Source organism: Amphiura filiformis, chromosome 20 (assembly GCF_039555335.1).
Source record: "Amphiura filiformis chromosome 20, Afil_fr2py, whole genome shotgun sequence".
NCBI lineage: Eukaryota > Metazoa > Echinodermata > Ophiuroidea > Amphilepidida > Amphiuridae > Amphiura > Amphiura filiformis.
In genome coordinates this window covers 32,756,927-32,763,175 of record NC_092647.1, presented here as the reverse complement: position 1 = coordinate 32,763,175, position 6,249 = coordinate 32,756,927, and positions in this window count along the sequence as shown.

The following is a 6,249-nucleotide window of genomic DNA, read 5'->3' as shown; positions in this document are numbered from 1 at the left end:
TGGCAAAGTTTTCGCGCGCTTCTGTGCCGGTAAGTTTTTTTTTTTGCTCCCCCTGCTCGCTGATGTCCTTGGACCGCACCACGAGGGAGCCAAGTTGGGCCCGATGAGTTCGTCGCTCCGACACGCCGCTAGCAGTGCCGCACCGTGGCCGCTTCTTCCCCAGGGGCCGCTGAAAAGGTACCGTAGATTTTACCCCCCTTCATCAACAGCCCGAAAAAAGGTTTATAGGCTCTAGCAACCTAAAAGTCTATAGTCATTTTTTGCCTATATTTCTTAAAATTTTCATAATTATTCCGCCCTTTTTTCTTTTCTTTAATAATTATTTTGGCCGCCACTTCTTCTTCCTCCACCCCTGCTCGCGCTCCCAAAGCCCCCCCTCCCCTCATGGATGGGCAGATTGGTGATCAATTTCTTTTCTGTATCGCTGCATGAGCTGACCTGGAGTACCCTATATTTTAATTGTGGGTCCCTCTGAGGCAAGATATTTTGCAAAAATATATGGCCTTTGTCGCACAAGATCGCCCTTTCGAACAGTGTCTGGTGAAGTTTTTGTGTAGGGGCGTATGTCTGCATTATCCCGAGGTGACCAAGCTGAATTCCCCCTCGGAATCGAGAAAGTTTCGTGTGTCAAAAAATGTAGGCCTATGTTTAAAAATCAGGGCTGGACTTTTACATAGGGGCCTACACCCGCATGCCAATGGTGTGTAGGCCTAATTTGGTTGTCGGGCGTATTTTAAAACTATAAGCCTGACTGGCCTGTCGCCATTTGACATGACACATAATATTGCTAATTTTGATTTGCTATATTTATTGCCCCTTAATATGGGTCAAAAATTGATTGTATGGACCCCCACCCTTTATCAAAATATTGCGTAACGCCCCCCCCTGATCTACGCCTATTTTGTATCCTACAGGTGGCCTGAAAATCAAAATGAAATTCAAAATCATTTTTTTGTATAGTCCGGATGCATGGTAACATAATGCTTCAAATTACTTTCATTTATTGTTGATTCAGTGCTGACCTAGAATTGGCTACAATTTCAGGAAAATAAATATTTATTGATTTCTTGTAAACGAAATGTATGAGAAAAACATTTGTTGAACATTCATTTGCTTATGAAAATATGATGAATCCAAAATTCATAGTATTTTAACCACTAAGTAATTTTGTAGTGATTATTTGTGCAAATATTATTATATTCATATGGAATGCAACCTATTGTATTTTTTGTGTTGTGTATTCAATATTATTATAGGGTCATTCAATAAGTTATATACCTCCGCTCCTATAACTTCATGCATAAGGAATAACGGGTTTAGTTGAAATTCCTAAAATTAAAAAGTTTTATTTTTTACGTCTTTTGTTTAAAAAGGTTAGTGGCCGCCAAAATCCACTTTCGACAAAGAATAGCCTAATATTTACTATAGGTCCTATTGCTATTACAATATAATTAGAGGAACAATTCATAAAATGCCAACCCAACTATAAGGAAAGTAAGAAAGTATCTGAAATTGCAGAAACTTGTGCCTACATTTTATTTTGTGTAATCGGTGGAAAATGCTGCCCTGTGGCGGCCGTTTTGAAGAAAAAACCCCAAAAACAAAAAAACACCGGAAAACACATTGCTGATATTATGTAGGCCTACTGCATGCATTGTAATAATTAGGCCTATAAGGTAGAAGCTGTTGAAAACACCACTCAATGAAGTACAAGGTCTTTAAGAATCAGAAATTGCAGAAAATAAAATTATATTTCTGCAAAATTGTTGAAAAATGGGGCCTCTGGCGGCCATTTTTGTTTTAAATTACCATAAAAACACATTTGGTGAAGGATATGTGCTGCATTGTAATTAATATCTTATTAGAAGCGCAAGCTGTTGACAACACCACTCAAATATGAAGTGCACGGTCTGGAAGAATCAGAAATTGCAGAAAATCACATTTTATTTTTGCGAAATTGTTGGAAAATGGGGCATATGGCGGCCATTTTGTTTTAAACACATTTGGTGAAGAATTGACCTTTTCGGTAAATCCCATAAGCCTTTGCAAGTACACCTGAGAACTCGTCATTTCGCGTCACGCCGATTTGCGCCGATGCGCACATCGTTTATCGAACATCGTTACTGCGCATTGCAAGTCGCCGTGACGTCAAATGACGAGTTCTCAGGTGTACTCGCAAAGGGTTATGGGATTTACCGAAAAGGTCAATTGGAAGTATGAAACTGATCAACTGGACTCACGTGTTTTGAGAGGCTACGGTATCGCACCTTATCCTAGGTGCATCTTCAGTTGATGAGTTTCATAATTCCAATTTAATATTATAATTATTATACACTAGATTTCGCGGTTCTCGGATTGGGTGGTTCTCGGGTTGGGTGGTTCTCGTGATAGGACTTTCTCTAATTACGCAACACCCGTTACCCATAGGCCTACCTGCCCTGACCTTTTAAACTAACTATGATATACGTCTCTCAATGATGAAGACTCAATTTGACACAATAATCAACTTAGTAGTTTTGTAGCTGTGACGTTTACTTGGCCGTAATCTGGAAACCCATCGTTCGCCTCTTCCAAGCCCTGTCCTACTACCACATATGAGCCCCCCCCCCAAAAAAAAAGAATACCCTGGAAATAGCCATGTTCTGAGTAATAGGCCTCTGCACGTGTGTGTCGAATATAGGCCTATTGATCCGATCAGATGCACCTGGACGATTAGCCACACTGTAATGCTTTCTGATGCTCGCACTGCGCCCGTTGGTACTCTGCGAACTACGTGATAGCGCACCGCGCGGACGCTCGCGATGCCGCGCGGACGCTCGCGATGCGCACCGCGAGCACGCGTTAGTGAGCCGCGCGCACGCGATAGCGCGCGGACAGAGGACGGACGGACGGACGTAGCGCCGCCACTGCTCTAGCTGCAATCGCTTCTTTGAATTTGTAATGAGAGGAGTACAATTATAACTATGGTCTGCAATCCAAATAGGGTTTATGAAAATCAACATCAGATGATAATGGTCCTTGAAAAGTTACAAATACCCACAGATGAATTGGAAAAACATATTGTGCCAAATGGTGAATGAAGATCAATAAAGCTAAATGTAAGATCGTGCAGACCCACGAGATATCACCACACTCATAGAAATGATTTGTTCGTCTTGTTGGCGCAATTCAAAAGGAGTAAGTTTGGACAACTCAAAAATAGTGTTAAGTTGCCAAAACAAAATTCATTTTAGTTATCCGAACTTACAAAATGCTGAAAAAGCTCAAAAAGTTCCGTCAACTAATCAACTTTGTTGGCATTACTTAAAAAGTTGATGTAAGTCGTTGCGTCAACTTTTTAAGTAATGCCAACTTCTGAATTCAAGTTCAGAGAACTTAGAAAAATATTATTGTAACTCAACATGTAAGTCGATGTAACTCGTTCATATTAAGTTACTGGTACTTATTGTTTTGAGTTATTCCAAGTTGGTACTTTGTTACTTAATTCACGTAATTGGATAATTTTCTGCACAATTAGCAGTATTCAGATATTTATTTTTGTAATCAGTGCAAAATTTTGTATACTATAGCACACCTCTAGAAAATTATGCCAACCTAGTTTCATTTTCTGAGTTGTAACAACTCAATAAAGTAAGTGCAAATGAGTGCGACCAACATAATGAAATCGAGTCAGCGTTACTCAAAATTGTACGCGTTGGCATTACTCAGAAAGTTGACGCAACGACTTACATCAACTTACTGAGTAATGCCAACGAACAATTTCTATGAGTGCATCATAACCATTTCGGGAACCATTTACAAATGATTTAGCCTATAACCATGCCACCCATTGCCAAAGTTAGTGAATGACTTTTTGCCCATGCATCAGTGCCATCAGGTAAGAAGGCTATCATCAATAGGCATATACATATGTATACTCAATGGCGAAGAGTTTGCATGTGTTTGAGAGTAAGCTGATTGGTCTGTAGTTCTTCAAGTCTTTGATGTCCCCTTTTTTGGGGATGAGAATTATAAGGGCATTATTCCAACTGCCCGGTGCCTGGTTAGTTTGGATACATAGTGTGAATAGCTTTGCAAGCTCTGCCTTTACTGCGCTGCCTCAATCCTTGAGAATGTCGACTAGCACTCCATCTTCTCCTGGTGATTTACCTCTTTTCATGTCATTAAGACATTTTTCATCTTCTCCAATTGGTGGTATATTCTCTTCTGCACTTTCAACGTCTATACACTCATAGAAATTGTTCGTTGGCATTACTCATAGTAAGTGATGTAAGTCGTTTCGTAAACTTTCCGAGTAATGCCAATGCGTACAATTTTGAGTAACGCTGACTCGATATCATTATGTTGGTCGCACTCATTTGCACTTACTTGAAACTAGCCTATGTTAGCATAAATTTCTAGAGGTGTGCTATAGTATAAAAAAAAACATTGCACTGATTACAAAGATAAATATTTGAATACTGCTAATTGTGCAGAAAATGATCAAATTACGTGAATTAAGTAACAAAGTACCAAATTGGAATAACTCAAAACAATAAGTTCCAGTAACTTAATATGAACGAGTTACATCAACTTACATGTTGAGTTACAATAACCCAACTAATTGGTTCTTTGAATCTTGTTTATTTTTCTAAGTTCTCTGAACTTGAATTCAGAAGTTGGCATTACTTGTTGACGCAACGACTTACATCAACTTTTTAAGTAATGCCAACAAAGTTGATTAGTTGACGGAACTTTTTGAGCTTTTTCAGCATTTTTTAAGTTCGGATAACTAAAATGAATTTTGAATTGCGCCAACAAGGCGAACAAGTAATTTCTATGAGTGTAATTGGTGGAGTTATTTGGAGTTAGAGATCTTGGTAGAACTCTTCTACCCGCTTGATGACTAGTTCTCCGTCTGAGATTATGTTTCCGTCTTCCCCAGTGCTATTATTTGAGATTTTCCAGTGGCAAGTCCTTCCTCATATACTAAAGTAAATGTATTATGATGTGATGCAAATGTTGGCCAGTAAAAAATATCACACCGGCATGCCCTGGGCAACAACTAGAAAAATATATTAGAACAAAATTTTCTCACAAGCTTGATACTATTTGTAGTAGACTTCTCCGTAGTCCACTTGCCCATTTTGCATACTCTGGCTATTACATTTAAGCATAAAACTCTGATTTATATTGATTTGTGTGCAACTGATAGATTTTCACATCTGTGTCTGATCTTTTCAGTCACCGCACTCCCTCTGTTTGTTAGCTTCCCAAGTGTGGATATTCGGGGTTCGCTATCAATAAACTGGTAGATTCCAAAATCAGAATTTTCAGTATTAAAGTGAGCCATTATAATTATGCAAGATAGTGTTGCATTCAATTACTTTTATTGTCACTAATCATCTGATATTTTAAACTCTTTATGACCATTTTACTATTGAATACTTTAATTTTAATAAACATCAGTATAATTTTGATTTCAACGAAATGGGTTCATCATGACTAATAATAACATATTTTTAATAAAATTCGACAATGGCATAGTCTATATTTGTAGAAGCTAAGACTTTAGTAAGAGATACATGAAGGTGGGTACAAATCTTTGAATGACCCTCGTAGGATAGAAACATCTCAAAAAAAGTAACTAACCCCCTTTAAACAATGGCCATTATTCAAAAAGGGGCTATTGTATTGCAAATCTGAAAAATACGTTGGAAGCAGAATTTATTTTTGCGCATTTTGACACCTCATTTGATACAATAGCTTAAAAAGCAATAAAACACCGGTCAATTTAATGTAGTGAGGTCCAGATTTGAAAGTTGCACTTGCATACAAATTTTGACAATACAAAACACTCAGATATCATTACACAGATTTCCTTCCATTACACTGAATGCAAAATCAATAGAATTTACTGCAACTTTCAGATCTTGGGCTATACATTGATTTAAATGTACGCTGTGACGTCAATATTTAGTCAATTGCTACAAATGAGGTGTCAAAATGTGCAGAAATAAATTCTGCTTCCAACGCATTTTACAGATTTGTAATACAATCACCCGTGTTTGAATAATGGTCATTATTTAAGGGGGGGTCAGTTACTTTTTGAGATGCTTATATACCAAGGTTATACGTAATGTAACTCCATTGAAAGTCTGAAACTGGTGAACCATGAAAATTAAGGTTAAATCTTTTATTCTCAACCATAATAGTGGAGTTCACCTGGCCATAATTATCGCCAATGTCAAGATTGACGATTCATTTTGT